Source organism: Bacillus rossius, chromosome 1 (genome assembly GCF_032445375.1).
Source record: "Bacillus rossius redtenbacheri isolate Brsri chromosome 1, Brsri_v3, whole genome shotgun sequence".
In the NCBI taxonomy this organism is placed as follows: Eukaryota; Metazoa; Arthropoda; class Insecta; order Phasmatodea; family Bacillidae; genus Bacillus; species Bacillus rossius.
This window is the reverse complement of record NC_086330.1, coordinates 326161364-326181989: the sequence shown is the minus strand read 5'-3', so window position 1 is coordinate 326181989 and position 20626 is coordinate 326161364. Positions and strand designations below refer to the sequence as shown.

The following is a 20626-nucleotide window of genomic DNA, read 5'->3' as shown; positions in this document are numbered from 1 at the left end:
AGGCAATATGAGAACATTATCTTTTGGTTGAATGTAGCGAAAGGGAAAAACAGTCACCTTTCTTACCACGATCTTGTTCGCAGATAACGCAGGTATAAGTCCACACAATGACAACCCTCCCATTATTCCGCCCCCCTCGCTGAAACGCCCTCTCCCCCCTCCACCGCGGCGCAGGCGACAGGCTCAGGTATATCGCCACGCCCAACCACTGGCATTAGCACGTGGCCAGTGGCCCACCGCGCTAAACATTTTTACTAGGGAGGCCCCTTAAGTGGAGGAGGAAGGAAAGTTTTACTAATTCATTATCATGCAGAGAGCTCAAATCCCAGCACACGGAATTTTATACCACGTCCGCAATTCGACCACACGGCTGTCTGGCACGCCGCGGTAGAACCTGAGCCAACGAGAAATCTTTTGCGAGGGAACATTACAAACGAACAAAGGACATAACCTCAAGATTAAGGAGTAAACAGCCCAGTACACGGAGGCATCTTTCTTGTACAGTTAGTGCACACTTTGTACACCTCGGTTTGTGAAAGGCCACAAAATATGCTAGCGACTAGCTAGTATACAAGGACATTTATGATAGCTAGGGCGATAGAGACGGTTCTGTTTTTCTCACTATATGTCTCGTACAAGTCCAGTGTAAATATGCAGAAAATTGTTCATAACAGCATTAAAAAAGAAATTAAATACTTTAAACGTGTATTTTACTTAAGCGCATTTTAATATAGTGGCGTTGTGTACTAAGCCAAGCGTTGAGGTTTTCAACATCGCGTAAATCCTCCAGCCCCTAGAAATAAGAGTTGGGGTTGGCGCGGCGGAGGAAGGCTAAGTTTGAGGGAGGAAAAAGGGGTGAGAACATGGAGAAAACACGCAAGCTAACCGCAACGCACACACTGTTTCCTGCTTCTCGAGGGAAATAACAGGGAAAGAGAACCACTGGGAATTAATCCTAGATCTCCTTGGTAGAAGGCGAGTGGAGCTAGCACTACACGCCGATCCTCTCTGCTAGCATTCTTAAAACGACGCCTCTAACAAGAAGTGTTATATATTGGTTCCACACGCTTGTTTCTTTGCTAATCTCAGATTGTTATAAAATTAAGTCCTCATATATTTTACGAATCTTTAGTTGTATCCGTTATGTGTGATGAGATTTGGACTAGTGCTACCGTCCATGCGAAATTTTAATTTTTCCATTGTTTTTGGAAAGGTGTGAAAAGCTATTTCAGGCATGAAAAATAACTCTTACAATGTGCACCATTAATTAAACGTTTGTAACGAAAAAATAAATAATATTAAATGCTTCTTTGCGGTTATATTGTTTAGTGCCTCACAGTTCATTCACTATTCATGTGTGTCACTTTAAACCGTGATTACAGGGCGGTTACCTCAAGTTTTCCAATTACAATACTGAAGCGTTGAGATTTTAGGGAAAAAAAGTGTAGGTGGGGTGTTTTAGCAAATGATCTGTAATTAACGTTTGTACGTTTTGCTACGAAATTCTTTGGGGGCGAAAAACTGCAAAAAAGATCGTAACTCTAAAAAATATTAGGCTATAGTGCACATTTAAAAATGCCATGTTTGTACAAGTTCAGGAGACAAAATGTTTTGCTTGTTTAGACAATCAAAGATTTATACATTCCTCGTCGTATAATTTAGACAGTCGTACTTCTAAATTTTTTTAAAATAATGTATTTAAAACTAGTTCCCAAAGAATGTATTTGTAAGATAGTCATACATAAATACATAATACATATATACATTATATAATATGTAATGCTGCTTTGAGTCTGGCCCAGCTCAACTCCTCTGCATCCTCAATTTTGGGAAACTTTACGAACTTGCACCGCCCCGTTTCGAGCTTCAGACATCACGAGTTACATGCTTCTGAGACCACGAGTGACATGCTTCTGAATCCTGTAGCTTGACATCATCCATGAAACATGACGTGTCACATCCACCACAAGACGTGTCACATCCACCGACATTTATTTCCCAAGACCTGAGAACTTCGCCACAACCGTTCGATAAGCAAAAAAAAAAAAAGTTAAGAAAAGTATAACAAATATAACCACACATTTCCCAAGGAAGGTCCCACCTGAACCCAACACTCACTTCCAGCAACTCTATTTACCAAAGTTTCAAACATTCAAGGTAAAACTTGCTTTCCCAGATGGAGCCTAACCTGCATATTTAATTCAAGAAGGAAAAACAACTCAAGTCCACACTCTTTTGAGGGGTAAAAGACATCAAAAAGATACAGTATGTTTCTATGCATTTTATTTTTATCTTTCTTTTCTTTTGTCAAAAATATACACAGCAGAAATAGCTGATTTTACTAATATAGCTTTTATCTCTATTTTTTAATTTCAGGTACATACATTTGATTTTTTATTAAACACGAGGGTATATTTTATGGAACACGATAAACAAGAAAATAAAAGACTGTTATGTTAATCAGACTTTAATTATATCACCAACATAATTCAAGCATGAACAAATGGAATATTCCGTCCCAAATATTTCAAAATGATGTTCACTTAGTGTTATACATATCATCTGTAAAAAGATGCGCAAATCAATAATAGGGTATCCATGATTGCGTAGCAAAAATATTTTTCGCAGTATCTCATCATTTGGTGCAGGGTAGAGATTTAAAAACTTTGTAAAAAAAAAAAAAAAAAAAAAGCCCATAATCCGAAAATTAATGCACTTTTTTAATTTTGTTTTTTTTTAATCCTAAACCGTAATTTACTGGCCTATCAACTGTTCTCGGGTTGACGTTGAGTTATTGGACAACTTGTATATTTGCTGGACAGCGGGGTGAAAAACAGGTGTTTTCATGGGAGTTTTCAAGTATGAGAAATTCGGGGACACATTCTGCCGTACAGGGTGACATGACCTCTGGTCTCCAAGAGGCACGTTACCGACGCCAAGACTGCCTAGCGCGTATACGTAGTGTCGTCCCTTAAGGGCGTATGTCCCGTTCCAGGTCATGATTTTAGATTTATATTAATCACTGATCAACTTTTAGGCATTTTCAATCGTTTAACTTTCACGAAATGAAAAATATATATAGTTGCATACTTTTTGCATAATTAGCTGCCAAAGTTACATTTTTAACCTTTTTGGGTTGTACAAATAAGGAGAATTTAATTTATTGCAGAACTGAAACTTTTTAGGATTAACTGCAATGCCACTGGCTACTTCAAGAAATGGTTTGCATTTCTATCACAAAAACTCATTTCATGTTTCTTGGCTGTCAAGACCATACAAATTTTGAGAATTTTGTAATGTCAGGTAAAATTAATTAATATTTTCTGAAAGAAATGCAAACCATTTCTTGAAGTAGCCAGTGGCATAGCAGTTAATCCTAAAAAGTTTCAGTTCTGCAATAAATTAAATTCTCCTTATTTGTACAACCCAAAAAGCTTAAAAATGTAACTTTGGCAGCTAATTATGCAAAAAGTATGCAACTATATATATTTTTCATTTCGTGAAAGTTAAACGATTGAAAATGCCTAAAAGTTGATCAGTGATTAATATAAATCTAAAATCATGACCTGGAACGGGACATACGCCCTTAAGAGTTCCGAGCAGGGCGCGGCACCGACAGCGTTCCAACACAGCACACGGTGTGTCCCGGGGGGCGGCTCCGACGGCGAGGCCGATGGACGATTACGAGGGGCAGGCGGCGCGCGCGATAGGCGACCTCCAGGGCCGGGGTGTTGAACCCCGCACAAGAACCACGCTTCAACCGCCGCGATCGATTTTTTTTTTATACTGCTTACCCCCCGATCCGCGCGAACGAATACTTCGGGCGTAGGAATACAGAAGTTAACGTCGCGTGCATTACCCAGCTGCGGGACAACATTTCCCTGACTTCTTACCGATAGCGGGTGCTTATAAAACATAACTGGAGCAAAAATTAACAAAAATTAACTTCCATCGCTTTATATAATTCGCCAGTATTACCAGCCTTGGCATGATTAAGGCTAAATATAAACTACTACAAGTATTCAAGAGCCGACTCCATATCAAGTAAACAATACTAAGGATTATATATATATTATATATATATATATATATATACACACACACAATCCCTCTAAGCAAATGCCGATAAATATTCTTCGTATGCACTTTCCAAACTTCTCACCCACTAAAAAAGAGTGAAGTTACCTGTAGGGCTACTGAAGGAAAAAAAATTCTGGTAGTCACAAATACATTGTGTTGCGCTCTTTTGAATATGTTGTGATGGCAACTAAATAATTTTATAATGACCGAAAACCTGCTCATCAGTGGACACAAAAAATAATAATTTTGGTGCCACAACAGAATTATACTGATCAGTACATATAGACCATAAATAAATACGTACACTTGCACACAAAATAATTAGTGGCAGTCCCTATAGTGTGACCTGCACTGGTATTTAACAGCAAAGAATACACATTTTAAAATTAATTCACTTAACCGCGGTTTCATCGGCGTAGCGTTAACTACAAATAAACGAACAAAAATCAAAGAAGTGGAAAAATATGATAAACAAAGCTAGGTACGAAATAATGAAACAAACAGATCGTCACGGCCTTGTTAACCAGGGTGTCAAGCAAAGCCCACAAAAAATAATTCTGTTTTTTTCCTGATTGATAGAATACCTTTTATAAATTTTTCGCTGATCACAATACGTTATCTTTCTACTGAAAAAAAAACTATATAAATTAAAATCCCATTGTGATTACGTACTCACAGATTCTTAAATATTGTGGGAAAAAACCTGTAATTTAAAAATAAAGTCACACTCCGAGGCAACATCACAAATGGAAACTATCCTCTCCTGCCCAAAAAAAGAAAATCTCTGCTCAAAAAATAATTGTTATAGCACACAGCATGGAAACAAATACAGAACCCAAAATACAGAATGCCCATAAAAGAATATCCCATTGTCAATGGTACATAACAGTTTAATTTCGACTATTTAAAAAAAATGCACATAAATTTGAAGATAAACTGACCTGGTTTTGCTTTAAAATGTTCAATATATGCACCTTTAGTCATACGGCACACATCCAATCTAAAGTCCGATTTTTCCCACGGTTTGGTTCCAAGTCCGGAATAATTCTGTGTCTCAGCTCTGGCAAATTATTAGGTAGCGAACACAAAACAGAACACAAAACGCTTTACGCTCAGGAGTCGCCATTTTGCGTAGGTGGCGCTGCAAGCGAGAAAACAACAAAGCAGTACTCGCGCATGCGCTATTCTAAAACTGTTTATAACAAACTCTTTGTGACCTTGGACCAACTCTCCACAACGCTTACATTAGATAATATTAAAATTGATAGCTGTAAGACAATTGATGGTTTTGCAAAACAGGATGAGTCTTTTATAACAATATAAAGTTAAAATCCCTGAGCTCATATACGTTGCCCTTATTTTTGTTTCCCCAGAGATTTGAAATTCCATGATAATTATATACTTTAGTTTTATTTCCCTGATGCTGAACACCTTTTTCTAGATACCACCGGCTCCACAAGGTCATTGCACTAATGGAAGGGCGCACACATGCTTCCCGCGCCGAGACGCCTTTCACGAGACCTGCACCGAGGTCACGTGACCCTGAGCACGCCTAGCCGCGCCGTGACATGCTGACACCGCGACGCAATCACTCGAGCGGGCTGCAAATCCTTTAAGAGTGGTATATACCCCTTTTTAAAACCAGTTATACATGCGTCCACTACTAGCCTATTTTCTCGAGAATTATGATAGCTACAGCTTCCAGATTATTAATCTGACGAGAAAAGTAATGCAGTTTTTCCAATATAGTTTTATATTTTGGAAATCGTGACGCAAAATATATTTAAAAAAATGGTAAAAACAAGCAATTCGTTGACGAATTTCTAGTTATTCGATGAGAAAAATTAAAATTTGAATCTATATTGGAAAAGATTATATTTTTCTGAACAAAATGGTATATTAAAAGTATAAGGTCACCGCATTAAATATCAGTTTATTTGGTTAGGAAAACTGGCTAATTTGGCATTTTCAGTGTCTGCCTTGTGCTGCTCGACGTGAAGGTTGACGCCAAGCTCCGGGAAGACGAGCAGGGTGGGGATGACACTGACACGCCTCAACGTCGCCCGCTGTAGGGGAAGTGCTGATCTGTAACGGTGATAAACCTCCCTCCTCCCTTCAACCTCCTCCCGCTACACAGCAACACCGTTTCTCTGAAGGATTCATAGTCCAGGCATTTTATGAGAAAAAGGGGTCGATTTACGGACAAATTGCAAGAAAAGGTTTTATTATATCAAAATTTGCAGAAAAATTTGTAGAATAACATATCCAAAATCCACCGAAATCCACTTTATTTTGGTAACGTTTTTTCCGGGATTTGTCCCGGAAAAATGCGGAATAAATTAATAACTGGAAAACGGTGCGTTCTACGAAGAAAGGTAGAGACACTAAAATTAAAGAGAGCCAAATTTACCATAACATACAAAAAATTTACAAAAATACACTAATAACTACTATTTTGTTTTCTGGAATTCGTTACGGAAAAACCTAAAATATTGAAATAAATTGAAAATAGCGCATTTTACAGCAAAATGTTTCAGGACAAAGTTAAAGTACACAACGATTTTCATAATATATTACAAATTAACAAAAATCAACACAAAATAGGTTTTTGGTTTTCCAGAAAATTTCCTGGAAAAAAAAGGACAAATCGAAAACGTATCGTACGTCAAAGAAAGTCGTGACTAAAATTAAAGACTTTTTTTGTATTAAATATAATTTAATTTCACCAAAATCTGCTCATATATATAAATGTATATATTTTTATATGTATAGTTTTTTTTGTGACTCGTCCTGGAAAATCTTTAAAAATTCAATAAAACGAAAACGGAACATCGTATTGAAAAAGTTTCGGTGGGACAAACAGAAGCACACAAGATTTCCTTTACCAGATCCTAAATTCACTGAAATCTGGTAAATAGATTTTATTTTGTGATCGGCCACGGAAAAAGTATTGAATATGTAGGCAAAATAACAGAAAGCATTGTATCCCATGTCAAATTGTCAGATCCGAACTATATTCATTTTCCATAATATATATTTAAAGTCACTTAAATTATATTCCTTTTTTCAGTTAGTGATGTGTTAAAACGTTTTTGAAATCTACCAAAATTATATTCCAGAAAACAAAATCAGACTCATTTCAACTGCTTATCGTTTGAAAGAAAAATTCGACACGTCCATTCTCACAAAACATACCATACAATTAAATTTACACAAGATTTCCAGTGACCTGTATCGAGAAGAAATAGAAAAATATACACACATTGGGATGCACTCTAACACACAATACTGAATAAACATGCATTAGGTAACATACATAAGTACTTTAATTTAAAATATAGGTTACCTAAACAAACATTAACGTGATTTTATATTTCTATTAATGTTAACAAACTGATCCAACAATTCGGAAAATTACCTACATATAAGCTCGAAATGTTATTTAACAGAATCATCCTGTTTAAGAGTGGTATATACCCCTTTTTAAAACCAGTTATACATGCGTCCACTACTAGCCTATTTTCTCGAGAATTATGATAGCTACAGCTTCCAGAGTATTAATCTGACGAGAAAAGTAATGCAGTTTTTCCAATATAGTTTTATATTTTGGAAATCGTGACGCAAAATGTATTTAAAAAAATGGTAAAAACAAGCAATTCATTGACGAATTTCTAGTTATTCGATGAGAAAAATGAAAATTTGTAACTATATTGGAAAAGATTATATTTTTCTGAACAAAATGGTATATTAAAAGGTCACAGCATTAAATATCTGTGTATTTGGTTAGGAAAACTGGCTAATTTGCATGGATATGTAGGAACACCCTACCTTAAAAGCCGTCACAGTAATTGCAGTCCTCGGGAGGTAATTCACGGTTTTTACAGGTTGATCCATGACAGTTTCCACAAGCCGAAGAACATGAGATGCCGTGTTTCCTAGAACTGCAGTTGGATGCACCGCAACCATCTTCCTTGCAAGTGCACCTGATTACCTTAAAAAGGCATTCCGGAACTGTTGGCTTGTCTGTCGAAATTGGCAAGAGAAGGTAGCCACATTTTCTCCATCCCCATTCTTCTGGATTCATCTTAATTCCCTTCCATTCTTGTATCTGATAGAAAACCCTTAAGAAATGGAAACGAGCTGAAGCACTAGTTGGAGGTAATTGTTCTGGTTGTACACATTTGGAACTAGTAGCTGCATTCTCACTAAACACTTTACAACGCAAAGTGTCGAGTGTGTCACTTCTTGACCCATTGTACAGGCGTACTACAGCTGTTCTGCCGATTTTACAGTGTCTTCTTTTGACACACTGGGAATACTATCTGAAATACTTTCGCAAGTTGCCTGAAGGCACTGTCATTCTGGAGCAGATCCAATGTTTTCCCCTTTCCTATACCATAGATGTGTGATGTGTCACATCCCATGAATGCATGACAGAAAAGAATATTACTACAAATTTCATCACCGAGCTTCAGCTTTAGCTCCTTAATGTGATATGTTTTCTTCTGCCTTTGTTCACTTTTTAAACACAAACAGTTATGTGTTTGTGAGCCAAAGTAGTAGAGTAAAAGGACAAGTAAATCTGTGTCTGTTCCTATAACTATTGTCAACTGTTATTTTGCACATTTTAAAGCTTCTTGGACAATGTAAATATCTGCATCACCTGGTGCTTCAACAACAGGACATTCTGCTTCGCGTAAATGTATTGCTAATAACCTTACAAATTGTCCTTTATTTCGCTCGTTCAAAAGAAACATATCTTTACGGAGTGATAGATGCATTTCTCCTGTGAATTCAACTACGGGTGATGCATTACCTCTTGTTCTTCTCATATGTGCTGTGTCTTTAGTACTGTGAGTTTTCCCATATCCATCAAATACAGTAGTTGCTAATCCATAATTTTTTAAGATGAAACTCACGTACAGCTGAGCGATCTCGTTGTATGTTGCAGTATGGGGCCAAGGTAACTGATGAAGTAAATATCCTCCGTCAATGACATATTTAATTTAATTTTATATATTTTATCGTTTGCAGAGTTATAACACATGGATACATAAAATCACTCAGTACAAGGGAATGGGAATTCAATCGTATAAATAGTAACTACATATACCAGCCAGGACAATAGTACACAAATTTTAAGCACAATTTGATAAAGGTCAATTATATAATGCAATTTTTTTTGCCCATAATTTAATTCACGATTTATTTTGAAGTACAGTGCACGATTTCCGTTTTTTTTTGCTTTCGATAACTTTTTACCGGGACATTTCCTGAAAAACAAAAAAAAATTAAATGTTGATCTGTGTTAAATTCTCATATATTATGATAAACATTGTTTACTTTATCTTTTTCCTAAACCATTATGCTGTAAAGTGCACAATTTGCGATTTATTTCATTTTTAATATTTTTTCCGGGACTAATCCCGGAAAACGAAGCAGAATTTATAAGCTGATTTTCTTGAACTTTGGATATGTTATGGAAAAGTTAATCTTCTTTAATTTTTGCCTCTACAGGTTTTGTCATCACATGCACCGTTTTTGAGTTATTAATTTTTTTGATGTTTTTTCCGGGACAAAACCCGGAAAAAAGTTACCAAAAGAAAGTGGATTTCGGTGGATTTTGGATATGTTATTCTATGAATCTTTCTGCGAATTTTGATGTAAAAAAAACCTTTTCTTGCAATTTGTCCATGTTTTTTTCATATCTTTCCTGGACTATCATGGGACAGACGATTTCCTTGGCGAGTAGCTTGAAAAGAATCTTCACTCGGTAGCAAACTACATTGTAAAAGATTTTTAAGTCTGCTGATTCGATCAATGGTTCGTTAATGCTGTTTGTGAGCTTTCGCATAATATAAAAAAGACGCAATTATCTGTTAGTCGGTACGCATGGAAAAAAAGCAAGACAAATTAATCGGTAAGTTAGGGCGACTTTATTTAAGTGCGAAACGGAAGAAAAGAAGACCAACGGATCTGATTGAGTACCAGAAACAAAGGTAAGATATAGCGATACCGATATTAATTTTTCTTTTATCAATGTAAAAGAACACCGGAGAATTCCAAAACCGGCTAAAAACTATTTTAAGAAACATATTTTACAACTTAGTTTGTACAATGCATTTAATTTTTTAGAAAAATCCGAAGAGTTGAAGAATATGGTGCAGTTCAAGAGGAAGTCAACAGCACAATAACTGATCCCCAAACAGCTAACTTGACGGCTCATTTTTCTTTACCAGGATCAAGCAACGCAGGGAATGAAAATATGGTTCTGAATCCTGATGAGGAGTAAGTAGCCAGTGTTTTATACTACACAAACTGCGAACTGTATTTAACGATAACATTTATAATTAGCATTTTATTACGTTCAGAGTCTAATGAAAGGCTTAAATTTTTCATATAAATAATTTTCAGTTCAGTAATTGAACTTCTATGGATTTGTTCTTGGAAAAAAATATATATAGGCCTAGTGTTACGGACAGATTAAAGAAAAGTTAGATACTCGGTATTACTGTTGTATGCAAGTCATAGGAAGTTATTATGGCTTGACGACCATACATACGTCATCGATTATCAATTTCAATTAGTAATTTTAAAAAGTGAACTAATAGGGCATTTATTCAGTCCAAGAAAAGTTCATGTGACGTGAAAAATACTAGTGCTATTATAAAACAAGCCGAAAGATAATTAAATTAATCAGTATGGGTGAAGTTATGAGGGTGGGGGAATAATTGCGAGAATGGAAGGCAAGCTATTGATAACTCACTGTGTTCGGTTCCAAAAGACAGTTTCTTCATCCCCCACCTCATTTCCCTTGTTTGAGCGTGTCTCAGTTTACAAATGCGTTCGACTATCAACAAATTATTGTGTTACTTGTGGTAGCCGCTAGCTGGAAAAACGCCAGGAATCCTTACTGCTGTATGTTGCAATATTCAAGTGCGTCATTGGGTGATTGTCCATGTTTCCTTATAAAAAATATTGAGTGCGAAAAATTTTCGCCTCGTAGGCTTTCTAGTAAAGGACGATATACAATATGGCTCTCCTGCAAACAAAAAACATTCAGTAAATATATGACATAAATTATTATTGTTCCACGTAGCCTTTCCTTTTTTTTGAATGTTACTTCTTTGTATGCAAGTTTGTACGTGCATGCATGTGTATGCCCGTATCTCGTGCTGTACCTACATTCTGGAATTAGACTTGTCATATTAGTGTACAATAAAACTCTCTTACATCATATCCCACATTTACTGATTAGTTTGCGAACAGTGGTAGAGTTTATAGGCAGGATTATAGAATTAACTGAATATTTCACTACCTTTAAAGAGTAATTCATCAACATTTTGAGCGGAACACACAACTATAAAATTGTACTCAAATATGAGAGCCAAAATAGGAAATTTCGTTACTTTTGGAATTTTGATACTCAACATGTCACAAATATATTTTGTTTTAATCTTTGCAGGACAGTCACCAAATCGTACGCCAAACTTCAGCCACCAATCCAACTGCTGGAAACGGAAGCCGGTGTTTTTCATTGGTCCACGGAAGTGTCTGACACCATCATCATAGAAAACATCAACATCGTTGAAAACTTAATAAAATGGCGTATGAAATGAGCAGTGTTCAACAGGAAAGAAAGGTATTTAGAACAAACATTTATTGCTGATTTAGAATTTTTGTAATAAAACGTTTGAACCTATTTGAAGCCAACAACAACCTGCTAGAACCTAGTAAGAGCCATAATATACTCTCATGACATACTTAATGTTCCAGCAGTACAACATGGCAGGCAGTCCGAAGAAATAGTCATCAAATAGCTAGAAGACCAGGAAAAAATTAATATAAGTAAAGCTGGTCTTTTTATTGACCAAGAACACCCATTTCTTGCCGCAACACCCGATGGCCTTGTTGGCGAAGGTCGTCTCGTAGAAATAGTGTCCTGCTTCGGCATATGGAATGGACATAAATGAAGCCATGCGAGAAGGCAAAATAAAGTATTTGAAATATTCTGAAGAAAGTCCTACTGTCATTTCATTTAAAAAAGATCCTGAATATTTCTACCAAGTCCAGGGTCAACTTCACATAACCAGAAGGGATATTTGCTTGTTTGGCATCTGGACTTCGAGCCAAAATAAATTAAAAGTACCTATTGGAAATTTTCAGAGACGACACATTCTGGAAAGAAAAAAATGGAACCAAAACTCGTTTTATTTTACACACAATGCGTTCTTCCGGAATTAGTTGATCCTAGACACACAAGAAATATGGAAATTCGGGATCCGCCGCACATAACAGAGGCTATCAGAAGTCATAAGATAAAATGCATGGGAAAACGAAGATCGTCCAAAACAAAACCGAATATTACACCCTGATTACACTAAACGTGAACATTTTTCAAGCTTTTGCAGAACTTTCAAGAAAATGTTGGTCTTGGATAATCATTCAAACTAATTTTTATAGTGACCTGTTTGATTTATCAATCTAAGTCGCCTGCTCACTTTGCTTCATAAACTATCACCTTTCATACTGGAAATTATTCTTGCTCATTGTTTCTAGAACGTTTAACCATGCCAAGCATTTTCATGAACCTTCATTTTTAGTATGCCAGCACCTACGAGTGCATAAGAAAGTATAGCCCGTGTGGTCACGTTCAGTGGCTACCTAGAGAATCATTACCGTAATTATTTTGGATATGTAAAAAAATAAAATGTCTTACCTATAATGTAAATTTTAAAGCTGAGTTAAGTTTTCCAGAATGGTTAAATGCTCAAGTGAGCAATGGTGTTTAAAATTATAGAAGACATTGCTTGTTTAGGTGAATAAATACTGAGGTGTTCGTAACTGTTACTTTTGAAGGAAATTAATTCATTTGGCAGCCAATTGAGAAATTTTGTAAAATTTTTAAATGAGAAACAAGAGAATTTCATAAAAAGAGTGTTCGGTATGCATAAACTTCTTGTCTGGTAAGTCCTAACAAAAAGGAGAAACGAAATAAATGTATAATAGCGACCATAAAAATATTTTGCTTCAGTGGTAAGCTGAATTAAATTCTGTGTTTTGTTGTTTTAAAAGTGTGTGTGCATTAAATCGAATAGTATAAATGCCTGTCTAGTTAAAAATATAAAGCTTATGTACATTTTTTGTGCGTCACAGGTAAAAACCAATTTGTGTGTAATTCTACTAAACTTGTTTAAATAATCTGTTGTCGTTTACTGTATCGGATTTGTAAAATTATTTCTATTTAAGCATTTGTTTCTCTTAAATACCTCTCTAAAGGCCATCTACATACTTTTAAGATTGTTGGACTTTTCTGCAAACTGTTTTGAAAAAGGTTTTTGTGATGTAAAAATATTTGTGTTTAAAATGTCTATTATACCGTACAGTTTTTTTTTTTTAAATTTGTCTTTCTTGGAAGTAACTCGTGCCCACGTTGGTTTAATTTATAGTGCTCTTTTTAAATTTATTTGTCTTTTATAACATAATGAACATTGTATATTGGTGTGAAACAAAATGTATGAATTACGTGTGAAATAAATACATGTTTTATAATGTGGAATTATGTAACGATTTTCTGTATAGTGCCTTTTTATACCACGTCCAAATAAAATATATGCTACCTGCATGATAACTCATTGCCATGACACAAGTGAAACAATTACAAATGAGATTATTCCATGTTATAAAAACACGAACACTTTTTTTAAAAAAATAGTACATAATATGTATGTATTTCGAAAAGCTTTTACAACTATCATTGACAGATGCGAGTTATAAAAAATACATAACATCGATTCGGAAAATATATTTAACTTCGGCAAGATTTGTTTGCAGAATAAGGTAATTTCATGTTCCTTGGAGGATATGTAACGTTTAATATCCACGTGACTTCGAAAATTACGATGTAATATCACTTTTCCCACTTCATGTAAAAGTTTGTGTTTTTAGCAAAAACATAGTAATCCATTTTATCTTTTTTTTTTTTACTTATGAACTACTAAACACGCGTAAAAAAATGCTACCATTACGACAAACATACTTTTCGCGTTATTTGACATTTGAGTTGAATGAAACGTTGTATGTAGCCACTGTTAGCACGCGCGGCGCTCCGCTCGTACGGGGAAGGCAGGCAGGCAGGTAGCAATGCTGTCGAGACATCCCGACCCGTACCGCGCCGTCATGAGGAGGGAATGACCATGGAGTGAGGGAGGGTAAACCGAGTCTATCCCCTCCACCGACATCATTTCGCCAGGACGCGCTCCTAGTAGGCCACTCCTCCAAGGCTAAACTCCGCCCAGGCTAGAAGTATTTTGTGCTGCTCGCGCCGGATTCTGAGTAGCCGCTTCTCTATATACCACTCTTAAGGAGCACGCCTAGTCAGTGTGTGTGTGTGTTACTGATGCGGGATGGTAAGTGCTTCTAGCACAACATAGCGCCTCAAAGCGCGGTGACTATGTGGACTGGGACACCGTCTTCTCGTCGCGCATAGGGCAACCGCGAAATCTGCGCGGTAAATGGAACACACGTTGGCGGGGAAATAACGATAACGATCGATGTAATACAAGTCCCTTGAATGCTTTCAAGAATATGTACCGGGTGTTTCATGCCTAAATTTTATTCTGAAAACACTTGTTTTTAGCCACTATCGCTCTTCTAAAAATTACAGTTTAAAGCGAGACTTTCAGCACTCGCCGATGATGTTGAACAAATTCATGTGTTCGCATGTTGTAAATAAATTTATAATACGAAACTCAAACACGTAATTTGACGTAGATTTTTTTTTAATTATGCCGGGCGTGATAAATATATTTAAAGTTTTCATTTTTGGGAAGAACGCTCAAATGTTCCCCTTTTTAAAAACCTAAATAATAATTCTGTTTAACAAGTTGGTACTTTTGATTTCTCATGGCTAGCCGAATAACAAGATTACCTCAACGCTGAACCTGTGACATTTCCCCAAGACCGGAATGATGAAATTTTAATACGGACAAGAAATGCAATGAAATAAACGCTCATTACACAACGACAGTGAAATAGGTTAAGTAGGTTGAAAAATTAATGCGCATGCATGCAGAAACTGCTGTAGCAACGATCCAAGTCCTCAAGATGGCGGAACCACGTGTGGCAACATGCACCCGTATATATTAACTTTCACTACCATCGGGGGATGTACTAAGCGTATTGGTGTACCGAAGTAAACTTTATGGTAGTGGAACTACCCTGGAATACATTTTATAGATTTGAATAGTCGTAACAAAATATAATCGCAACTTCAATTTTTTTGTGTTGGAACAAACATGGCGTCAAAGACATTTAACATTTTGTTGGTTCTCTAAAGCATTACGAACGCGGAGCTATCTTTTCAGTATTTTTTAAACTAAAAGTTGCAGTCCAATAGATACATTAAAACAAAAATTAATATGAAAATAAAAAAAATTATAACACTAAGTACATGTATATCTATTTGTTTTTCCTTTCACAAAACCAGGATGTAAATATTTCCTCAAAAAAAACTTTAACATTTTTGAGATGATTCAATATTTCTGATTTAGCAGTAAAAATTTCACCACGATATAATTTTATCCACCATGGTTTCGAAAATATGTAGGCTAACGATTTCTTGTGTCGCTACAGCATGATGAACGTTGCGCTATTTCAACACTTCAATATTAATTAATGGTTGTCAAAATTGTAATAGGTATCAACATTATAACGTATTGTTTAATTTTTTTTCATGACCATAAATAATAACAAAGTATTAAAGGATAATTGGATGGTGTTATGCAAAAATGAGTTAACCAACAAAAGGAAAAAAAGTTATTGAAATAATTCTGTACGTAAAATGACACTTTTAATTGAGCTAATTTTTTTTAACCGACATTCCTTGCTACTGTGCCATCTTGAGACCAAACATTCAACGCACTGCCACAATAGCGGTTATTGTGTGTTCAACTTTGAGCTCAATTTACTCAGTTGAAAATGTTTGTGGGTTCAACCATTTTTACATAACACCGTCCAATTGTACTATTATAAAGTTTACTTTGGCACACCAATTCGCTTCGTACATCCCCCGATTTTCGAGAATATATATATATATATATATATATATATATATACACACACACACACACACACACACACACAAATAATCAAGCGGGTCCGCCATCTATTCGAAATTTCTGAGACTTCCAAATATGGCAGCACCGTGTTTGCACATTTCCGTTCCAGTCGACTTCCGTTCCATTCACGAAATTACTCCTACAAATGCCGTATACCGAGAGCTAAGATATTTACACATAAAAAACTAAATACATAACTACCTATTTGCCCTCAGCGCATTCTTAAATTCTTTTAGTAAACAGGTATCTTGAGCAGGTATTTTTTTAAATCACGTGATTTTTTCAAGGGCTCAGCAAATTGTGTGTGCCCGGGTAGGCGGGGCCCTTAGTTGTGCCCGTACCCAACCTCGCAGGGATATAAAATCGACAGGCGGTGTGACTCATGCACTCGGAAGCCTGTGCCTGTAATGTCAATCCCCGTAGAACAATGTTGACCTGTCGTGTATTTGCGTTATTAAAGTAAAACCAAGTACATGATTCTGCGGAAACTAACGCATTTCGGGGTAATCTAGTGGTTCTCAAAAATTTTCAAGTCGGAGAATATACTTTTCAATTTCTACAAATAATTTTATAACACCATATAAAAATAAAATAAAACACATGAAAATGCATTCATTATTGTGTATGTTTGGGCATATATACGAATAAAATGGTATAATAAAGTAACTATATATATTTATATATCTGAACAAATATTTCTTGAAAACCACAAAAGGACGCACATGTTAATATTCTATATGACGCACACTAGTGTAATCAGTTTCTCGGGCTACAAAACCAAGTCGGTAAAGGGGGCCCTAATTTTGAAACACGACAACTTGAAGCCTTACAGCTAGATTTCACAGATCAGCAAGAGCTCAGAAGGCATTGATAAGATTTAACGAATCCCTTTGTGATCGTGCACACTATCCTTATTAAGACTCTCTCCAATCTCCTCTGATGATTTCAATTACGCTACGGGGCCGAGAAGCAAAAGAGAGATGGATGGTAATAACTGGGCGTGTTCAATTGTGAAATGGCGGAGGAAGAAAAGACCTGGCTAGACTGAACAGAAATAAACTAACGCGCCTCGAGCAGTAATCTTCTAGACCATAGAGACTAGAGGCACACTGAAAACATTAGGCGGCAAAAGTAATTGCCACCGAAATTCACGGAAGAGAATAATGGATACAAATGTTAAAGAAGAGAGAAATAAAATGTGTGGATACAAAGGCTAAGCACATTGAAAATACGCCGAAAATATTTCTGGATTGAAAAGTGATATTGATTGTGTGATAATTTAAATTCAGTTAATGTGTTTTCCACGAAAAACGTTTCTTTTTTCTATAAATGAAACAATTCATATTTACATCAATGAAATAAAGCTAGGGGATGTAAATATGTATTGTGTTTTCTTGCATGATTCTAGCCCCAGTCATTTACGAGTTTTAAGTAATATGAACATTTTACATACCTCGTACGTTAATTTTCTTTTGGGTTTTCTGGTCATGAAATGCTAAGAGAAATTAATGTTAAATTGTTTAAACTTTTTTGTGTTATTAGCCGTATTATACAATTCCGTTCATAAATACGAAAGGCTAATAATTATTCCAAGATGGTGGCGAACGTATTTAACTGGAAGAGCAATTGTGAAAATCTTCATGTGGGCTACAAAATGTATGGCTATTTAGAGGACACAAAAAAATTAGTACGGTTTGATTCACAAATAAAAATTTATTTATGTAATTTGTAGATCTTAGTGAATAGTAAATTCATATGAATTCGAATTCGGGCTGCCAATATTTGATGTGCCCAGCCCAGACATGCGAGATGTGTTTTCACCGTGCTGATTTGTATCTAATAAACATTTTTTCATATACTATATATGCAAACGCTTTCCTCGTTTACCAGTATAATTATTCGTTTTCCTGTTTAAAGTTATTTATTTGCGCCGACATTCTTTCTGCGAAAATAGCCGTTTTTATTTTTCCAAATAATTTGAACGCAGTAGTTAACCAGTCTGTTAAGTTTCCTGTACCTAGTTCAGAAAGAGTACTCTTACGACCAAGACCTACTTAAAGACCCGCAGGGATCAATGACGAGCGAAAATCAATAATAATGGGAAAAATTACTAAGAAATTCATTTTAAAAATTTAAATCGAATTTTGGAATAATCGCTTTGAGGTGCAAACAAGCGGCTCCTTAAAAGCTCGAGTGCCTAATTCACGGCTCTGGGCTTCTCCGTCTCTGCGCTACGCAACAGACAAAACTCATCTATACTAATATTATAAAGCTGAAGAGTTTGTTTGTTTGTTTGTTTTAACGCGCTAATCTCAGGAACCACTGGTCCGATTTGAAAAATTATTTCAGTGTTGGATAGTACATTTATCGAGGAAGGCTATAGGCTATACTATATTATCAATAATATTAGGGAACCGTACTAAAAGTCCAATTTAGAATCCAATGCATTGGAGGGGGTTAGATACAACATGCAGTACATGTACGAAGTGTGTGTTGACAATGCCGCAGGCGCTAGAAGTTTATTTCCTATTGCCTATTAACATTAACATTTTTACTAGAATTATTTTTATTATTTTTAATTAATTTTCATTTTTCGGACCATCAATAAGTATCCTCTCCCGTTACAATTCTGACAAGGACTTGTATGTATATATATGTGTGTGTGTATGTGTATGTATGTATGTATGTATGTATGTATGTATGTATGTGTATATATATATATATACACATAAGCGAAATACCACTCACTGACACTCATCACGAGATCTCTAAAACTATACACCCGATTGACTTGAAATTTAGCATAGTTACTCTTTTGTGATGTAGACGCTCACTAAGAACGGATTCTGCGGAAATCCGATCCCAAGGGGAGTTTCGGGGGCATAATATATCAAAATTTCCAGTTTTTGGTAGGAAATCACCATGGCAACGGCTGTTGCTTTGTTGATGCTTCATTCGTCTCTATGGCAACGACTATTTCATTGTTAGTGCAGTCCTCATCACCGTTGAAAATTTGCGGGTACTTTAAATATCAAAAATTGCCCTTTTTTTTTCAAGTATAGGGCTATATATTTTACAGGCTTGAAACTTCACAGTAATGTTCCTTATGTTACGCAGGATGACATTTTCCGAAAATTAGATCCCATGGGTGGTTAAAATCAGGCAACAGTGGGTACTTTGCATGAGAACAGGATTTTGCATTGTTCATGCCTTCTGCGTCTCCATGGCAACGGGCATCGCGCGGCAGTAGAGTACCCACAAGGAGGGGCATGTATAATGAGCGGCGCAAGAGTGATCTGCCTGTAGACTGCCGTAGCGAAGTACGGGTACATCAGTTGTACGTTGCGTGCACGAGTCGGGAAACCATCGGTGCTATTCATTTTCTCTCCGGTACATTATACAGCATTGTAATAAATTTTCACTGAATTTTTTTTATTTACCATTACTTTAAATGGGAGATGTGGGTTCATTTATTTTTCTCGTTAGTATAGCCGTGCGAAGCCGGGTCGGGCAGCTAGTTTATTATACAGATTACAACGTAAATAAAATAAATGTCTACATGAGTTTAAAATTAAACGTTTTCATTGCAAGTGTAACTTAAATGGCGCATTGTTTAAAAAAAATTCAATAAAAAATAAAATTAAAATTTACCACACCGCAATTTACCATTCGCTTGTAAAAACAGTTTCTCTCCGGCTGTATTGCAAGTCCCATGCCTTCAAAACGTGCAAACTCTTACAGTGATAAAAATGCAAGCTAGGCGAGTGAATATTTCTCACATTGAAAAAAAAAGACACACTTCTGTATCAAGAGTGATAGGCATAAGTACTGGTATACACAAAGGCATTGCGGCCGCAAGCGAATATGAGTTCGTTCCATTAATTTAGTTTGTATTTAAATAGTTTCTCTGGGGTTTATGTGGCACACGTATTTTACACGCACTCTCAATGTGTACTGTTTGCTTCCTTATCTGCATGTCTTTACAAAATACACATAATACATATTATGTAAGGTGTGATTTATTTTACTGTTGCGTTTACCTATATCAATATTTTAAAAAAGTAAAACAGAATTTCTTTCCCTTACAGTTAAGACCTAGATAGCGTGATTTACCGCTTCCCGTGAACACTAATTCTATAATATCAATCGAAATTGAGCCGTTCCGAGAAAGCCGGCACATAAATGAATATACGTATAAAATAATTCCTCGCTTAAAAGTATTGGATATCAAGATGGTCAAACTTCCATAGAACAGAGTATGTGCATAAAAATTCACATATCGAAACCGTATGTTGTTATTCGCTGATACGGAACGTTGATCCGTGGCTATAATGCTAGTTTCATTCCCCCAAACACGCTCATGGTAGCAATGATAACAATAAAGCTAGCAATATTTATGAAATTTTCTCGCTAAGGCCAAATGTAAC

General features: G+C 35.9%; 1 protein-coding gene across 5 annotated transcripts in view; it reads right to left on the bottom strand.

The window, feature by feature from the left end:
- The window catches only part of LOC134528005 (serine/threonine-protein phosphatase 2B catalytic subunit 3-like), a 557255-nt gene that overhangs the window by 237945 nt on the left and 298684 nt on the right, over positions 1-20626 (bottom strand). The window lies entirely within an intron of this gene.